At 39.5% G+C, this 20,598-nt stretch overlaps 1 protein-coding gene across 2 annotated transcripts in view; it reads right to left on the bottom strand.

The window, feature by feature from the left end:
* TUNAR (TCL1 upstream neural differentiation-associated RNA) overlaps positions 1-20,598 on the bottom strand; it is a 166,153-nt gene that overhangs the window by 120,724 nt on the left and 24,831 nt on the right. For both annotated transcript variants that reach the window (XR_009965088.1, XM_062619895.1), the window contains one exon: positions 17,972-18,060. The gene's annotated coding sequence lies outside the window, so the exon portion shown is untranslated. The remainder of the gene's footprint in view (positions 1-17,971; positions 18,061-20,598) is intronic.

The raw sequence follows: 20,598 nt of genomic DNA, 5'->3' as shown, positions 1-20,598 counted from the left end.
TTGCTTTCATTACTTGGTCCATCTGCTTTTCTGTACTGGAGGTAGAAATAAATCCTTCCAGCTGGAGGAGAATAAATTTGGCTGCAAAGAGCAGCCCTAAAAGTAGCCAGAAAGAAAATAACACTCCATGCAGCAGATCCAAATGGGGTTGAGAGATACAACAAACCTAGAGGCAAGCCACAAGATAACAGTTTAATAAAGGATCATGTTTCAGTGTAGCTGGAAAGATTAAGAGTAAAGGCAAAATAAACCCCATCCCTTGATATGCCTCCAATCATGCATATAAACGTGCTTTTAATTTGTAACACTATAGCATTTGAAATGATTCATGAGTTGTGAAATTTAACAAGAGCTATGTTGCTTTAGGCTGAATCTGTTTTGGTTTTGCTTAAATTACTGAGCCAAACACAATGTGTAGTTTCAACTCAATGCATCATTCATGCACTAACGTTTTCCCTGGTTAATGTTTTCTTACGTATGGACTCACTATCAGTGGGAAGTGATTAAACCATACAATTATTTGTCTGCTACATTTAACTATTTCTCATCACCTTTCAGGAACTATGTGAATTCACTTCTGCACGCACACTTCTCCTGTGTGACTCAGCCAAAGGAGAGCAAATGCCACCAATGTATGTACTTGCCAACTAGTGTCTCAAAACCATTTAAGACTTTGGGAAGTATCACAATATATTTGGGGTTTATTCAACAGAAGTAACAAGCTTTGCAACAGGATATCACACCATGTCAAGATTTCAGGGATCTATGGTACAGTATCTTCATAGATATATAGAAGTATTCAAGACAACACACATAAATCACACTGTTGTTCATTAATGCTTCTTCCACACAGCTTCATTAATTTAGGCTGTAAGAAAAGCAAAGACAAAGCAACTAAAAATTGCTAGTAAAAAATAAAGTCGCTTTTCATATATTTTGCCACACACTAGAACATGAAACATAAAAGGGAGCCCTGATAAGTCCAGTTTTACAGCTGATGGTTTAGGCTAATGACTATTAGCAGGCAAGTGATATGATCTTCAACTCTTACGCAAAATGCAGGTAAAAGTAATTATTCTTGGTTAGATACTCAGAGGAAAAGCCTGTCTGGAAACCCCAACAGATCTAGAAGTAAATGCTAGTAAAGCAGTATTCTTAACTGATAGGTATAAATATAGTAACCCATTATTCTTCCAGAAAGCACAGAGCAAGCTGGGGACCATAAAATTGCAGTCCAGTGTCACTGCCAGAAAGCCCAGTGTATTGCTCTCATGTTATCATGCTTGTAACTCTGACTGCCTTGCGTATTTTAAACTATTGTCAGAATATTATTCTAACAGCAGCATTGCTGTTAAGGCCACAGAGATTGAATTTGCTGGCAGTCACCAAAAAAATTGCCAAAAATACTAAGACAACATAAGGCCAGATTCTGATTGGAGCTATACTGTACACATGCATTAATCCCATTGACTTCAGAGTAACTACACAAGGTTGCTAAAATTAGCACCTTTCCCATAGCACTGAGCAAATCAGAAACACACATGAAAGTAGAGATAGGAGCTGAGAGCAGCAAGATACTGCCCTCATTTGCTGTGTTGCTGACAAGCAAAAGGAATTTGGGAGAAAAAGCAGTTCTATCGCAACCACTGCCAGGAACCTGAGCAGGAGAATGCCAGGGTGAAAGGTATTTTTTAACAAAAGAAAGGATCATAGTGGACAGCTCAGGAAGCCTTTTAAAAGGAGGGACAGTGAGTCTGCCTGCCAGGCAGGTTTTTGCAAGATCTCGTCATTCTATTTATAACACCACATGCCATATTACATTACATCACACCACAGGAGACACACATGATGTACAATAAAACGCATTAGAAATATTGAGTGTTCTCTCAAGAATAAATGCCCACACCTGACAACAGGGGCTTAAAGGTAAGTTTTCCATGAAGGGTATGAAATTCTCAGGCAAAAATTTGTAACCTACAGAGTTCACTTTCACATTCACTTTGTAAGGAAAAAAAATGAAAAGCCAAAATCAAAGATAATCATACACTTATAAAAAAAAAAAAATCATTTTGAAATCCTTAGGCGATTAAGCATGAAAATCCTTATTAAAACAAGTTTAGAATAAAGTACTGTGTGAGCTTGCATTTGAAGACTACCTCACAGCAAATGTGCATAGTAGCACTGAAGAAAGATTTCATGGGATGATCACAGTTGTTATTCACCAAGTTCTGTAAGCTTGACATTATAGGTTTGTTGATATTTGTTTGCTATAGTATTTTTGAAGCTAACCCTATTTTCTGTAGCATGGCAGAATTTGTCCTGGGTCAGAGTCTCCATTTCAATTAAGAGGTGGAAAAAATGGAAGAAGTAGAAGTTTTTGCATTAATTTAGCAAATGGGATAAGGCTGCTAATACGGCAACATGAAGAAACTTTTCATAAGAGGAGAGAAAAGCAAGCCAGCACAAAGTTATGCAAGGAAAAACAATCAGGCAAATCAATTTTAGAGATACTCAATAAAAGCAGCAGCAGGATTTCACTGGCACATTCAGAACATGTGGTATTATCTGTATTTACTTTGGTGAGTCTAGTAGCCAACCATCAGACTCAGTTCTCAGTGCTTATTTAGTTAGCTGTCTGAGATAAGCAGCATTTAGTGTGCAGTGTTTGTTGATTCTAAGCATAAAAGGATATCATCTCTCCACTTCAGTTACTAGGATTATATTTACTGGGCAATTTGCAGTGTGTCAAATGCCACATTGAAGTCTTTAATGAAGAAACTGTTTAGTCTCCAGATTTTGAGTCACAGAGTTTTTTCCCAGAGCTTGTATTATGGAAATATAAATAGAACCTTCGGCTGCTGAGCAGAGCAAGTGAAAGTAGTTTTGTAATCAGTTTGTTTTAAATTTGAACTATCTTAAGCTATACCTGCTTACGTTATGTGTTGCCCAAAAAGGTATCCAAACAAAATAAATGGTATCCCCACAATGACAGGATCGTGACAGCTTTAATGAGGACCTGGCTCCGTGCCAGTTGCCTGAACCTTTCCATTGCATCAGGCCTCATACTTTGAGTTTACTGGAGTGGAAGAGCCCCAAGGAAGTTATGATCCATTGCCGAGTAAAGCATTAGACTACAGTGAAAATTCAGAAAAGTGTATTGAGTCAAGACTAATGCTTTATCTTCCTCCTGTTCTCTATATCTTGTGAGTATTTTGGAAGAAGACATGGGAGATTCAGAGGTACTCTGGAATAAAGGCTAATATTTGAACCTAAGGCCATACAGCCCTTATTGTTTGTGCAGCAAATACTGCAGCAAGTCAGTGCCGTTTAAAGAAAATATTCAGGACTGCAACTTACTACCTGTGTCGGCATCCACATCAGTACTTGAACCTGCTGAAGATCCTTTCAAAAAAATAAATCTGTAAACTCTAAACAGACATGAAGGAGATTACGTAGGTGCCAGCTGCATTTTCAGATCTGCGCTCAGTTATTTCACTAGCAGGTGGATGAACACAGATGAATAGAACAACACACTACCTCCTTCTGCCTCTCCCAGTACCAATTTCACCCAAAGCACACACTTCACACCACCAGACTAGATGGAAAGCACTGGCAGGTGAAAAACCTGTTCCCAGCCAGAGTTCTCATCCCTCCAGCTCCCTGTGCACTTTCCTCTGAAACAGTCCTGCAAACAGTGCTGAGCATCCCTGACCTGCTTCCTGCAAGCTGACCCACTGTCATACTAACTCACTGCTGAAATTTGTAACCATCTAATAAGACTGCTAGCAACAGGAGGGCACTACTTCATGGCCCACAAAGCTAGGTTTCCTAGAGGACAGTGAAACACTGTTCACCCGTTAATGACTGGGGGCTTTCTTGGTTTCAGTGCTCAAGGAAAAGGGAAGTGTTCAGCAAAATACATCGCAGCTCCCTATCAGCTACAACATTTTCCATTAAAAAAAAAATAAAATTAAAAGTTAAGTAGGAATGTTCCTCTTTAAATCTCTTCACTATCAACAAGAACTTATTTGCAGAAGGATGCCCTACAAATTCATATAGGTTTACATCCCTGTTATTCAGCCACATCTGCTCCTTCCCCTGGGAAGGGGAAAAAAACTGGGTTGCTTCTAAAACTCTGGGTGAAGCCCCTACATAGAAACCCCACTTTCAAAAGAAAAAAAAAAAAAAAAAAAAGAAAGAAGACAAAGAAAACATACCACCAGTAGTGTAAACAGAATAGCACACAATACTTGCTTTCCAAACTATAATATGAGTTTCATGACTACTAGGTCCACCAGTTTCATCTTACCCCTCCTACAGTAACTGATGGTTACTCATGTTGCCATGTCTTGTAGGGTGGCAATTCTCAAACGCAATTGCCACCAGCCTGGTAACAGGACCCTCTTTTTCCCTAGGGGCCATTCCTGGTTCATAAGCAGCCTCTGCTCTGGCTCACTGCAAGAAATTGTAGCACCACAAACAGTACAACTCTCCTGCATGGAAGAAATTCCTGGACAGCCTGCACAAGATTTTTGCAGCAAGCATGGTATCCCATTTTCTTTTAGGGTGTAACTTTCTCAACCTGATAGAGGTCGCTACTGCTGTACGCTAAAACAACAATTTGTCTCACATATACGTGACTTCAGCTGGTCTAGGCTTCACCTATTCACAGGTGCTTACTCTATAGCTCTCTCTTTTTAGCCAGGCAGAATTTCTTCTCATTCACAATAAAACAACATACCTAAAATGCACTTTTCCAGCTTGCCATACCCTCTGTCACCTGGGGGGATCCAACAATGGGAATTTTGTGTTTGCTTTTAGCCTGAGCCATCAGGTCTGAATACAGCTCTGATGTTGCTTTCATACCCTTCCTCCACATACACAGACTGCAAAGTAAGAGAGCATACAGCATGTCTTTCCAAAGGGGGGAAAGAAGTAACAAACCCAGCCTTTGCAGTGGAGCTCACCAGCACAATTCACCTGCACAATTTATCAGAGTAAAGAGCTGAAAGGTGTCTTATGCAAGGGCTATTGAGAAGCATTCTCCTTGCAGAGAAGCTTAGTGCAACCTCCTGCTTCATGCTCACATCCAGATATGACAAGAGATTAAGAAAACTGTCATTGCCAAGTTTAGCAGTTTTGCCTGAGCTCTGTCCCCAAGAACGAGGGAGGATATTAAAGTCTGCCAGCTTAAGGGGGAACAAAAGTTCACAGGATGCTTGAACAACTGGAAGCCTTCTTTCCATTGTCATGTGTGTTTTAACAGAGGATATCAGCATAAATCTTTGAATTATTATTTATTTTGATGGAAGTCCAGTTTGCTACTGTTTATGTTTAAAGGTTTGCATTTCAATCAAACAGCTCTAAGTGTCACTGAGTCAGGAATACACAGAAAGTGAAAGGATCAGCACAGCCTTAACCTACATCCACAGGGTCCTAAAACAGATTAAAAACTTGCTTTTCTTCACATTGTTCTTGCACAACAGAATCTGCCTAGCTGCTTGCCATTGGCCACAAGTTAAATTATAAAATATGTAAGTGAGCTCCTCTGGTATTTTTAGTTATTACAATTGCCATGGAAATTTGAATAGCAATAATTGTTTTAGGAAAAATGTAGAAGCAAAGAGGATTCAATTTTTTTTGGTTAACATCCATGGCTGGAGAAAGTATACACCAGTTTTATACATCTTTGCCAGTCAGTGAATAATCCATGACAAGGTAAGGGAACACACTGAGCTGCTGGAAGGTTTTTCCTCTGACCAAACCCAGCTACATCTCTGTGAGAGGCAGTATTCTCTTCCCCAGTATCTCCTACACCTATGCATGTAATTTAATTCTGAGTCTCCCTTTTAAGGCGGATTTGTCTTCAATACCCTCCTAACAATTGACTTCATCTCATGTGTGGTACAACCAGCAGAGAGCAAGGACGTTCTGTAGGAGCACCATCCTACAAGGACACGAGCTGATGGAGTTCCCCAGCAGCTGAAGCGATGTGTGTTGCCTCTGGTTAGGGAGACATGGCCACAGGCATAAAGCTAGTGAGATGTGTGGAGCAGTGACTAATAGCAAACTGAACTCAAGCTAGAGAATATTTCGCATGACTAAGTACTACTTCAACAGGAAAATAAACCTTTATCCAGAACCACCCAAAACCACTTGTTGGTATAACATGGCTTCCATCACAGAACAGGATTACTCTGCAATATGAAGTGGGAAAGGAATACTGTCCTCATTTTGGGACCCAGTCAAGCTACATGGCAAGGTTCTATTTGCCAATGAAGCTGCAAGCAGTTATCACCTGCCACATGTGCAAAATTAAAAAGATACATAAAGCTTGATCTTTATAATTGAAGCTGATACTTTTAACCTCTTGCAAGTGTGAAGTAAAAAGCATGCACACATTTGGTTGACTGATGGCAACCTACGGAAGCAGGAGTTCAGCTGGACATCTGAACCAGCACTCAGGAGCAGAGCTAAATGGGGAGAGATCATCGGTCACAGAGAAAACCCACAGGCAAGAAGAGAACCCACCATAAATTTCTCCCATCTTCAGTCATTATTCTAACAACAAGGTCTCAGATTCAAATCTGAAGGCACCTTTTAAACAATTATGACACTGACAGTTTTTATTATGCTGTTTATTACTCCGAGGGGTTTATGTTGCACATTTTACTGAATCAGTGTTCCTAATATTATTCTTCTGGACAGCAACTGATGTTTTCATAGCCAGCAATAGCTCTCAAGGTCTCTAAAAAGCCTGAGTATTTATTGATACATAAAGTTATGGTTGCAAAGTACATTTTAGTCTGTCGTGATCCAAATAGTGCATAGGCTTTTTCTTACTTGTCAAAATACAGCACAATACAAACATCATATGAATTTGGAGAATATTGGGAATGAAGACCTTTTCATTACTTTTACGTTATTGAATTTTGGAGGGTTTTTTTAGATTTAATCCTCTTGTAAGCATAAGCAGTGTATGTTTGCTCCCTGCTATATATGTTTAGGACTTGGAACAGTCCAACTCTACTCAAATCTCCTTTCTTAAATTATCAACTCTTTGAGGCAAAGAAGTTCATAGACAAGGCAAAACAAATCTCCTGGATCATTTTCTGTCCCAAAACATTGAAATAAATGTAGATAAAGTATTCAGTGTTGCACACCAAACCACACAGGGTAGAGTCAGAAACTCAGATCCCACATACTAAAATCATGGGCACGTATGTACAGGGATAGTGGTGACAATGATAAGCAATTTGACTTGGCTAAGTAAAACATTATTACTTGTATATGTATAGGCAAAAACTTACCACCCAGCAAACCTACTTGAGCATTTTCACTGTTCCACCTCTTTCTCCTTTAAGCTTTAACTCAGTCCCCTGGATATTCAGCCCAATGATCTACCATAGGAGAAATCCCAACGTGCCCAAGTGGTACGCAGGCATTTAGTACAGAACTTGCCAGGCATTTTCAGAAATGCTTACAACCACCCTGAGCATATTTTTATTATTAAAATCACTACATAACCTCATAATGACAGTCTTCTCTCTGCTATTTTCAGACCTGGAGCTCTTCAGGTGGGAATAGAAGTTACATAAGGGCTGGCAAAAGGGGATTCCTGGCTTAATTTAAATTGCAATGTAGATTTCTTTGCAAATGCCAAGATTACACCTGACCTGTCACACTCTGCATTTTCCCATGTGTTATAATACAGACTGGAATTTCTGCAGGTGACAATACATCAGAGGAACAGTCAAAAGCCACATGATGCTCTGTTCCAAGCATACACATTGTCCCAAGTCTTTGGATCATTACACCAAAGAGCACAAGTCAGGAAAAAAGATGGCTAAAAGCAAGAAAGGGAAATTTATGAATATTGTAGCCCTCCTAAATACCTTTCAAGTATGCAACTTCCAGAGTTAGACACTGGTGTAAATCCAAGCACTAATGCATCTTAAAACTCTATTTTAACAAAAGACAGAAAAATGATAACTGGACTTAAGCCACAGCTTCAGCATGAGACAGGTTTATCCTGCTGGGCTGATATAGCATGTGTTTGCTATGTCCTACCTGTAAGTCAGGAGGAGAGATGTCGTGATCACCGTTTCTTGTGATCACTGTGTTTTTTTCTGAGAGGAGACTTGGGTATGTAGGGAGGGAAGGAGCTCCCTCATGATCCTGGCCCTGGGGCTTAGGGAGGAGAGTAGTCCTGCCCACATACCAAGGCAAACCCCATGTTGGCTTTATGTGGGCTGATCAAACACAGGACAACCTGATCTACCATGGCACTGAAACAAGTCCTGTTCGGAGTGACATTCCAGTCACTCATTAATGAAACAGTTGCTCTGCCATGAGATTACACAGAGGTGTTCAACCCAAACAAGCTCCAGTTAGATCTTGCTTTTAAACAGGCTACAAAGACTTCAGTAACACTGTGGTTATGCTAATATTTTCTTCCACAATCAGCTCTTAAATTTGTGAAACAAAGATCCCTGAGAAAGAGAAAAAAAATGGAAAAAAGCTTTGAAGAGTTCTATGAGGAAAACTTAAGAGGTTCACACCCCAGAAAAATCCTGCATCAGGGATTTACCTGCAAGGTGAGTAATTACTATATTGTGCTCAGAAATTAAAGGCTGGATATGGGCTGTGTTTAAGCAGTTCAGATGGAAAACAAGTGCTGACAGTAAAGAGGTATAACTCAGATGAGATGGTTTTAAATGGGCCATCTGGCCAACAGAGGAACAGATGTGGCAACTGCGAAACCTGAAGACACCTCATTATAGCACATCACAACTGAGACTATAACTTAATTTCCACCCCTCCTTGAGAAAGCTTGCCCAAACACATAGCCCAGCCAACAGCTACTCTGATTCAGTGCTGACACAAGGCAGCTCTGGTTTTGGCTGCCTGCACTATCTCCCAGTAGTGTGGGAACTTGCAAGGTAAAGGCAGCAGGGGCAATCTGTCAGGGTCTCTTGCGTGCCGTCACCACGGTACTTCCATGCAGATTTGAGCTGAAGCAGGGCTGCAGGCACAAGCACTGCACTACTGGAGAAAGCATCTGCCACAGGTGCTAGGAGGATGATAAGCATTTCTACAGGCAGAAGCTGTTTCACCCTTGCTAGCTGAACTCAGTGATTACAGGTAGCCACCAATGCTTTGGTTCACACCTAACATTTTCGTTCTCTCACTTCTTTCACCTCCACATCCCTTTTCATGCTACAGAGCGGCCAACAAGGAGGTTAGAAGGAAAACATTCAGCAACCTGAAGGCCATGACTTGTACAGAATTCACTGTTAGTTACATTGTGAAGGCATTAAAACATAGTTACCTGCATTTTTACAGCATACACGCTCTGGTACACTGGAAGATTCCTTAACAGACATATTCACGATCTTCAATAATATAGTATGGATTTCTCCCCCTTCCCCCTCAATTTTTTTTCCATCTCTGATGCCCGGCAATCAAACTTAAACACATTGTATAGCATGGACTTAAATTTTATCTCTTCATTGGGTTGTTTTTTGTCCATGCCTTTGGGGGTGCTTTTTGTTTAACTGGAAGAGAAAATGTTGTTTCGTTCCTTTTCTTGGCAAGCTGAAGTATGCATTGGGGATGCAGGGCAGAAAGGAATGAAGAAATTAGAGCCCAAGGTTTTCTGCTGTGGGGTCACACAATAAACAATAAAGTGCTACACACATACACAAAACATTTAAAAAGGGCCTCTAGAAATGAAATCATGCTGTTCCCAAATACCAAATCTTAAAGAAGATGGAGATAAATTCCTTTTCCTTCAGCACTGAGAACCAGTTTTTACCAGCAACAACAGGTTGTTTCTAACCCCCTTTTTTTTCCCATGTTTAATGAATACATTGGATCTCTGCTCCAGCCCTTCCTGTAGTTAAGCTTTTTAAGAAGGCAGGTTAGTATGCATTTGTATAACTGCCGCTCCTATGTCTTCTCACACTGGGAACAGGGTATGGAAAAGCTGTTTCTTCTGGGATGTGGGGCAGGCTGTAGCTGATAGCTCCAGAAGCCAATTCTCCTTCACAGAGGATATTATTATTCACACTCAACCTCAGGAGCTACAATATATACCTCAGTCTTTATTGGTAACCACATTTTCATTATTATTGGAATAATAACCACAATCATTATTATTATTGTAATTACCAAGCTACTGACTCCATTTCTGTTTTCCTGCAAGCTGATAGTTTAGTTTTTACCTTGCAGATTAATTTTAACCAGTGGAGAAGGTGAATCTTAAATATCCTTGTGTAATTGTGTGATGAAATTCCCAGTTGTTCTTATTTGTAGTTTCCTTTGCCTTCACTGTTCTTTCTTTACAAGTTTTAATCTCCTTGGATGCTCTTCATATTTTATTTTTTTCAACTCCAAGCATTTCTACTCCTCCATCAATTTTTATTATAGGTAGGTTTCACACTTTTTTCTGTCCAATTCAAATGCATAATGCATTAGCTTGGTTGAAAACTTCTGCAAGTTCTCCAAGACTGAAAAATGTTTAAAATAAGCTGTTTTCCCACACTAGTCAGCCCAGCAAATTTAATGCCTCAAACACTGCAATAGCATGGTTTTAAATAGACTGCTGAAATATTAATCTTAGCATTCATTATTCTTTCACTCTGCCTCTATTGTTAGACATTTCTTCTCATGCCATCCAATGTCCTCTTTGTCTGTTTTTCAATATCCATAGCATTACATGCTGGGAGAGCTCTGTGTTTTAAGACTCACTGTGTTCCAGAGGAACACATTCATTATTTTTCACATGGATCCAGTTTCATTTGAAACTTCTGACCTGTCTATCAAAAATCTCTTATTCAAGTTTAAAAGATTTTTTATATTAAACCTTGTGACACTGTAGGTACCGTTGGTGACCAATCTGTAGTGTTATCTTTTTTCATTGGGCTTGTTGTTCCTCTGGTTGTTCTGCCAAGTCACAAAAAAGTAAATGAGCCCCTGAGCAATTCCCCTGCTGCAGTCAATGCATCAAAATGAAGTGAAGGACACTGAAATGGGATGGCAAGCATAAGGAGTAATACTGAACCACTGGCATTAGAAATTAAGAAAGATACTATCTAAATAGGAACTTTGTTCAGACAATCTTTTGTAAAAGTTTCATATTATATCCTAAAATGGATCAGCATTTAGACTGAGTTTAAATTGGGTATTTATGATATGCAGTTATTTAATACATAGATATTGTTAAGTTTGTAGAATAGAAACATGTTTCTATGCTTTTGTATCATCTACCTGATTTAGTCACAGGGTTATAAATTGCCCATGAATATGTTAAGACTAGAAATGAGAAGTCTTCAAGCCACCCAAGGAGACAGGTTCTGGAACATATTCATAATTGGGGAAGAGGGAAGAAAAACTTTCAGTAGCTAACTAAAGGCATAGACATTTTTGCAAGAGGAAAATGGCAGTTGCCTCTGGCAGCAGGACACCAGGTTTGGCAAGCAGAAAAGTTCTCCTGCTCCTGGTGGTCCTGTCCCTACTCTTAGCAAGATCACACTTGGTACAGCAGAAGCAGAAACTGCAACACAGCATCCCTTTGGATGCACTGCATTACTATCACCCTGCATACCTATTACAGACTTAAGGAGTTCCCAGTATCTTCCTCAAACATCTTAGCCATTCTTTCAGGAAATTCATCTTTTGCTTTTTAAAACTACATCACACACACACACACAAAACGCCCTAAACCCACCAACCACAAATCAAATCTAGGTTAGAAAAAGCAGATTGTAGGCATAGGGGAGTTTTAGGCTTCACACTGCTATTAACAAAGATAGACTTAATCCATGTATGCTGCTCTCAAGTGTCCTTTGGCTCAAGTTGAGTTTCCCAGAATTCATCCAGCACAAGCCCTATGTCGTGCTTCAGGCATCTTTTCCTGGGTGTAGGCACAGCATGGCGAGTCTAGTCTTCTCTGAAAGACTGAATTTCAACCAAGCTTAGTGTGAGCAAGACCTGACCTTGACCTCAAATTTGATCCCTAGAACAAACAAGAGATTCATGATCACTGCTTTACTATCTCAACAGATGTTCCTCCCTTTCAGGAATAGGATGTTTGATGATTTCTAGTTAAGAAAACAAACAAAAAACAAAACAAAAAAAAACACAAAACAAAACAAAAAAAACACACAAAACCAACAAAAATATAAAGAAAAAACCAAAAACAAACAAACAACAACAAAAAAAAACCACAAAACAACAAACCACCAACCACTATTTTTTGCTACTAAAAGTGGTCCTTAAGATTCCACCATGCCTTGGTGAGATGCATGAAAATATTTCCTCCTTTTCTTGGGGTTTTATGACCTACACATCAGGAAGAAAATTGTAAGATTAATGCAGTAGAGTATTATTTTTTCCTGAATTGCTTACACTCCACACTGCAGTCAGATACCTGAAAACAGAAAATAAAGACACCAATTTATTAGCGAAAGTATCTTTTTCCAAATTCAGCCATCCACCTTCTGGCATGGCAGGACCATGAAGGAACAATGAAGGAATCAGCCAAAGATATTTTCTTTGACTTTTTTCTAAAGAAAATGGAATAAAATGGCTGCGCTGGATTATTTTGGTCAAAGTTATTGACATCCGTATTTTCCCCAAAGTAATTTTATTATCTCCGCATACAGGTTTTATAATAACCAGCAGGCACCAGGAAAGTTCCATGTCTAAAAAAATTCAGTTCACATTGGGCAGCCTGACAGAAAACATAAGGGCTCTTTATATCATTTATAGAGGTGGCTAAAGGGAGGCAAGAAAAAAGAATACAGACTTAAAAAAATTGAAGATAGAAAGGTACACTTAAAATTTCTAGCCACAAGCAGTCCAGCTCAGTTTTACTTTCAGTCTGCAATTATCTAAGACCTCATCTCATTTATATGATAATAACTTGTCTCATGTCAACTCAACAAGCAGAGATAGCATCTACACAGCGCCGGCTCCTTGAACACTGTGGCTAGCTGAAGCCTCCCTGTGTGGGTGGATGGACCTGGCTCAGAGCACCAACTAGACTTGCCAATGAGCCAGGCCTAGCAGTGCTGTGAGAAGCATAACAAAGGCAGAGAATTTCTTCTATGAATTTAACTTAACTCTTTGCAGTTTTGCACACACTGAGCATGAAAACATTTTGTGAGAGATTTGTTACCCCAGGGAAGAGGGTACTTACTGCAGCAGTTTGGAAAGAACTCAATAAAAACCTCAATAAAGAGCAGAAAAATGTCATGGCAAGGTTCAGAAATTATTCCAGGATGATTACTAACAGCTGCAAAGCTGCCTTTTCTCTAAAATTCTACTTAAAAACAGATAAAGTGAGAAAAGAGTCCAAAACAAATCTGGACTTTAAGGAGAGATAAAGGCTTTGGTCTTCTTCAATTTCAGATGTAATTACTAAGGGATGTCTTATTCCCTTACCCAAGCAGAGGAAGTACACTGACGTCTGGGTTCCAACCAACCCTACAGCTCTCAGATGTATTAAAAAAAAAAATAAAATAAATACAATTTTGAAGTAAACTAAATAGCAAACATCAAGACAGAACAAAGATCTGGAATGCAAATTCTTGTACAGGTAACAAACCTCACATCACTGTCATTATTGGAAGTTCGGCTACACTAATATGTCCTTTCTCAAATAAATTAACTGTGGTTTTGCCCATAACCCATTATCCATTCTGAAGCACAAAAGAACATTTCATTTCAACAAGTAATTTCCCAACACAGTGAAATGCAGAGATTATATGTACCAAAACTCCAATCGCTGCACAGTGGGCTGTGTTTTATTGACTTTAGTCATCAAGTAGATAATTCCAGCACACCCAGAACACAAAAGGTTCAGTTTAAGTTAGGGGTGTCAATCAAAACATATCTTCACTGAAAACCCAGCAGGACATGGTTTGCAGACTATGCTTTCTAAAAAGGTTCTGTGCTTCCCACTACAGGAGTAAGTGTGAGTGTATTATAGCACACTGTAATGCTTTTTTCTCCTCCAGAAGAGACAGGTATATTTCAGGAGGATCAGGTCTGTGGTCACCCCTCATCCCCTGGTAGAGTATAGGAAGGGGCAGCCTGATCAGACCATTCTGCTGATGAAGCACTGTAAGTCAAGTGTTTCAAGGACACTGATTAAAAATGCTTTCAATTGAGAAGATTAAGGTTTATATGGGATTTGCTTATCATATTTAAATATAACACAGCAATTTGCATCAAAATACTATCATATACATAGTATTGCTGATGTGAAAGAAAGGATTTAACACCAGTATTTTTGAGGATGGTGTTATTCTTTACACAATGTTACACACAAATGTCTTAATCCCTACTACATCATGGTAAGCCCTGAGTCCTAGAGTTCAGAAGAAAACTCTGTCTTGCCACTTCTGATTTCTGATCATCCATCAGCAAGGGTTCGGTTTGCCTCCATCTCTAAAGCCATCTCTGTAGCCACATGTGCTTCAGGTGCACATTAAGAATGTCAAATTAAGGTTAGCCATTCAGAAAAGCTCTGAAGGGGATCTAGTAATTTCCCTGTAAGCACAGCTTTGTTCACCATCCCAGCAACAACAAATACCATCTATTTCTACCCTAGCACAATTGTAATACTCTCAGCCTCAGTCGTATCACAGGCTATAGGGAAGTGCTATATCATAGACTGCTGTATTGGGACAGAGGGAAGTCAGTGTCAGCGCAGAGGGGATGGAAATACTTCTATGAAGCATGTATATAAAGATGCAAGCCACCAAAGACAAGTAAGCTTTGGCCAATATGAAGTAGCCTTGGGAAAAATATTTGAAGAGCAGACAAAATAAGAAATTGTTTTCCCTTAGCTGATAGAAGCAAAGCTGATTTTATAGGCACAGATCAGAAGGTTCAGCTTTTAAGCCTGAAAACAGAGTATTCAGTCTCCTGCCAGCTCAGGAGCCAGAGAAAGATTTTTGATAATGAGCATCTGCAATCCAGTCCATCTTTTTTTAAAAAGTAAAAATAAAACATAAGCAGGCATAAAACTGCTTATAGTTGACAACAACAGCATCAACGCATCAACAATGAATTCTCAGTATTAACAAATTCTGCCTCCAGAGTTTTCCCAGAAAGCTTAATAAATGTTTCATTGTGTTTCATTCTGAGAAGCTATCCAAAAGAAGACTGAAATCTTGAGAAAAGATGAAGGAACTGTTTAAAGTGCAAGGCTTTGAAAAGCTGATAACTATGAGAAAGCGTTAGTGTAATTTAGCTCTGACTGCATCAAGCGCGGAATAGCTATGAGAGAGATTTAATGAGCTCAACATCCAACGTAGTGCTATTAAATGCTTCTCAAACATACTAGGATAGTATTCCAAAAACACTGCAACCACCACACCATAGTCTTCAGCAGAAAGTGTATTACCTCAGTGGAATTTTACACATACACATACCCAACATGGGTAGATTAGAACACAAAATATCACACAATGTCCACGTAAGAGAATCTTGTACCATAGAAAACATCTCACTTCTGATTCCTCAAGCAGAAAATGAAAGGCCAGGAGCTCAGGGCAGAACAAAAAAAACAAGACAGCAGCTTACAGTCTGGGAAGTTAAAAAACAGTGAGGGTAAATAAACCCCATTTGAAGTTGTAATGAAAAGCTCAGTCTCTAACTGCTCTAAATGAGTATGTTCACACACACTAGTAAATATTTTAAATATGTATTCAAAGTCCTGATGGATTCTAATGCTCCTCTGATGATTGGAGCCAATTCTCCTCCTCAGTAAATATTTCAGTAGCAATTTCTTGCCCTGGAAGAGAGATAACAGTGGCCAAGGCTTTAGGTAGTTGCTCTTTTCTCAGAGACTTTGGCCTCAATTTTTACTTTGTTGGGAGACGTTTCTGCAAAACAGGAAGTGGCATAAATAAAGTTTAAGTGTTTGTATTCAGAACTGTGGCTTAGAATCAGCATTTTCTGACCTCTATTCTATTGTTGGAAGAAGAAATTGCTGATTGCATGAAAAGAAAACCCGGCAAGATAATTATTCTCCTGTGGCAATAGCCTGAATAAATTTTCTTATTCAAGGGCAAAATACTGCTTTGTTCTACCTGTGGCCAGAGAGGTTCATCCTGTGATACAGTATGCTGGTATCAGATACCTGGGAGTGCAGATACCCAGAAATCTTATCTCAAGGAGAGGTGCTCTTTGTATATTTAACGTTAGCACAAAGGTGTATCTAGGTACCGAAGAGCAACCTGATTAGGAGTGAGACTAATAGTAATAACACACTCCAAAAAGAAGAGGCAACGCAAGCTTCCTCCCCTCCAAAAGCAGACATTTTTAAACCAGAGACTTTAGAACAGGGTAAAATTGCTCCCAGATTAATTCCATTAACTCTGATGGATCAGAACATAGTTTGTCCTAACAAACCATTAGGCCTGATCAAAACCCCATAGGAACCTTTTGGATCAGACCCTAATAAGGAACATACTGGACAAGCACACATACACACAAGAGATATTTGTTCTTTATAAAAAAAAATTAAAAAAAAATAAAAAATCAGGGACTTAAGCCAAACCTTCTCAATATTGCTTTTGTCAGATGACTGTATGGATCAAGGTTGTCTCAAACACCACTTACATTCCGTAGTGTGAGTCAGAGACAGGAAACTGAGCTTATGTCAGGCACCATTTGCATTTGACCATGGGAGGTCTTGAGCATAAACAAAGCAAGTGACAAGGATGTTGGTTATCCAAACTAAGAAGATAAGATTGTTCTGACCTCTCTGTTCAAAGCTGATAAGCTTCCACAGGAATATGAAAGGATGACTCAAGGATGAGCTGACTCAGAGGATGGAGTCAAATGGCAGACACCATGAAATGAAGGACAACCAACACCTGGCGGACCCTCGAGTGAATCCTAGCTTTGGAACTGCCAAAGTGCTCACTAAGCTATGCCCATCATTATCGTAGTAATGTCTCTCTATGCTTCATATTAAAAATATGGATAATACCCCAAAATAACATGAACATAAAAGTGCAGGACCCAGGTCAGAGGGAAAGTTCCCACCATCGACAATACCCTGGGTGAAGAGGGCCAACAGGACATACTTCTCTATCCCTTTCTCTCCCTCCCCCTTTCTTACTCTCTCTCTTCTCTCCTTTTTCCTTGAATATTAAGAAAAACATGTGGCACGGGACTTGCTGATCTCATCAGAATAAACACTGTTGAGTTATATCTAACCATATGCCTTCTGTTTTGTATTAATAAATCATAAAACTGGCTAGCTGGTGTCATTTCACCTCAGTTCAGTACAAGGGTATCACAAACTGGGTCCTTGGTCCCAAAGGGAGGGAGGTTGTCCTAAATGAGTTCTTTCAGGTTGCAACACAAGGAGAGGTAGCACTGAGTCCAAAGCAAGTCACAAAACAGAAACCTCTTTGAGAGCACCTGAGCCTTCCTCTCCAGGCAGGAAAACGCCAACTCAACAAACTTCTCTGGAAAACTGAGCTATTCACAAGCATTTGCAAACTACTGGGACATGATACTGCAAAGTACTAAAACCACCCTGAGAGACACAGTGCTGAGATATATACACACAGACCAAGAGAGAATTACTCTAACAGAAACAAGATGGACAGAGGCATGTTAAAAGACAGGTAAGTTTCAGCAGGCAGTTTGGAACTACACTTTGTATCTTCCCCCAAAAAAGACTTTGTGCACCCCTAAAGTTAGGAAGAAACCAAAGACTTAGGAGGAAACAAATGACAAGATATCCCAGAGCCACACCTCATACACATTATATTTTTTTCAAGCTTAAGAGTATTTGGATCCACCTTGTTTTGAGCCAACTTCATGAAAAAAACTTATAGACAACATCATTCACAAATAACTCAAAAGAAGCAAATAAAAAATGTAACTTCGTATTATTTCACAAAGAATTTACCTCTTAAGTCAGGAAAACAACAATGACCTCTTTTGTTCACAGCTTTCTCCACAGGTAGTTTCTTAGCTGCACACCAAATCCTTATTGCTGACTCCCTTTTGATTGTGATCTTGGCACTAGAAACAAGAAAACCAACAAAATGCTTCAATCTGGAGGCATAATACTTAAGACCAAAGTTTAAAACAGACCCATTCAAGAACTGTAAGTGAAAAAAAAAAAAAAAAAAAACTTTTGAAAAAAAGTAAGTAAAAGGCAGCAGTCATCTCAGAGCATCTTCTAATGAAATACCTTTGCGCGAGGGAGACTGCACACACTCGCAGCTGCTGCATTTTGTAATTAGAGACTATCATCAGTTAAATCCCAGATATATCAGGCATATCCAAACCCCACATTTGGCAGCTTCTGTCCCTAACATTTCCCTTTTATCCTAGTTCCACTTCATACCAACAGCAAGGTGGACCATACCCATCTTTCAGGGACTAAGGAAAATTCTACTGGTTCCAGTAGGAACTACTATAATTTGCCTCATTAACTGCATGTATCTGTATCACGTGTGGTTTCCCCTGAGGTACGCACCTAAGGTAATTCAGTATAGCCTTAAGCCCTGAAGAGGGGTAGCACTTTACACCGGCTGAACCTTCAGCCTGGCTCCTCTTTGGCGGCAGCAACCTCTTTTCATGCACTTACACCTGCAACTGCCAGGATGCCATGGAGGGGTGCTCCTGCCAGCCACATTACCCCAGGATGGGCTAGTTTTGCCTGTACCAGGTGCTCTTCTTGTACCCAGCAGCTGTGAGAGAGCAGAACATGTATGGATGGAGAGGGGCAGAAGGGCTGGAGATCCAGGGGAGAGTAACTATATTGCCGTATTGTTTGATTTTGTATTTTATTCAGGGTTTCCCCCAGGAAATGCTGACCTTTCAGCTGGACCTTCCTTTGTGTATTGAGTAGTAGAGGACAGAGTGATAGACATGGTGTTGGGATACTACAAGTACATGTCCCTGTCTGATGTGTTTTTATGAGTGAACAGACTCAGAAAGATTCTTATATTTTTGAGGGGACAAGCATTTCTGAAAAATTTCTTGTGGGAACTTCATACACAGAACACCAGAGAAATCCCATCTGGATACTGCATGCAAGAACTCACACTGAAACAGAGGCATTCAGGGGCTTATGGAGGTGATCAGAGGAGTATTGTTTCATGACATAAGGCTAGAAGAGTTGTCTTGCACAGTAAAACAAATTGAAAAAATTGGAGCCTGTAAGGTATCCAAGAACTACATACCAGAAGAGGAAAAGAACTATTTAATTTAAAAGAAATATTAACATAAAGGTACTGGATGCAAACTTACCGCAGACATCCATCCTGGAAACTAGAAAGATTCTAGTTATTCAAAGGATTAAGGCTGGGAACCCTCTTCCCAAAAGTCATCTTTTAAAAAAAGGAAATGAGGCACAGAAAATTAAGCCTGCTATTGAAGATCATACATAAAGTTTGTATCAGAAATGGGAACCAGATACCAGAGACTTAAATCCCAGGCCAGGTCCTTTAAAACAAAAACTAGATTCTTATCAGAGAGGGTCAAATGTGCTGAAAAGATGGTTCTGTGAGCCAAATTTTACAATCCAATATAGATGAAGTCAGAAAAGGAAACTAATACAAGGAAACAGATTAGATTTTTATAATATTAATAAACTCAATAAAAAAATAAATTATTAGCCATAGACCAGCATTACTAATCTTTGGAGTGATTAAAAAAATATTTTCATTCAAAGTAGAGGTTTGCATTTCTGACACAGAGCATTAGCTCAGGATGCTGCTGAATTAATCAAGATAGTTATGGACAGTCTTTCCCTTCTTTTGCATAGTAGAAGAAATAATTTATGGATACCCCACTGTACTCTGTTATTCTGGGTTGTTCTTTTTTTTCCTTTTAAATTTTATTGTTGGAATTATCAATACAGTCAAGCCCTCAGGGTATAACATCCATGCTTGTAAAGTTCAGTTATAAGCAAACAAGCTTAGACGCTTCTCTTTCTCTAAACTCCTTTTGGTTTGGAATTATCACCTGACTGTTATGTGTTTTTTTCCTTCACGCAGTGCTTGTCAATCTGTTGACCTGCCTTTTTCTTTCTAGGTGTCACAAGAAATCAATAAGGGTTTCCATCTGGGGATTGCCAAGAGTGTTTCCCTTATTATCAACTTCATTGCTGTGCCTATTTTATCTCAAGCCCTATACACTACTCACTTCATCAGATTTCTCTAAATCCTAATTCCAGTACCAAAATCCCAGGTACTCATTAATTAATCCTCAGGTACTCACATTATGTAAAGAAGAGATGTCTTTGCTGTGGAGGAGTGAAGATTTTTAAAAGTGGTATTTGTTTGGCTCCTCAGATCCCCATTGCCTCTCTTTGCCCTTGGAACAGGGAGCATGTTCCTGCTATAAATATGTTGTCACCATCTACAGGAGGGAGATGGTGACAGGGGGTCACGCACTCTCCCTAGTGCTCCCTCATGCTCACAAGGATGCACATTGCCTGTCTTGGGGACCTGGATTCCCAAACAATATTAAAAATGCAGTCCTAACCTTCTTTTCCCCTCGGCCTTACATGAGGCAGAAACTTTCACGTTTTCAAGTGCCCTGACATTG

The sequence above is a fragment of the Pezoporus occidentalis genome, unplaced genomic scaffold (genome assembly GCF_034315485.1).
Source record: "Pezoporus occidentalis ecotype Australia unplaced genomic scaffold, CSIRO_AGI_Poc_V1 ctg215, whole genome shotgun sequence".
NCBI classification, from domain to species: Eukaryota; Metazoa; Chordata; class Aves; order Psittaciformes; family Psittacidae; genus Pezoporus; species Pezoporus occidentalis.
Note: the sequence above shows the minus strand (reverse complement) of the source record. Positions and strands in the feature narration are given on the sequence as shown.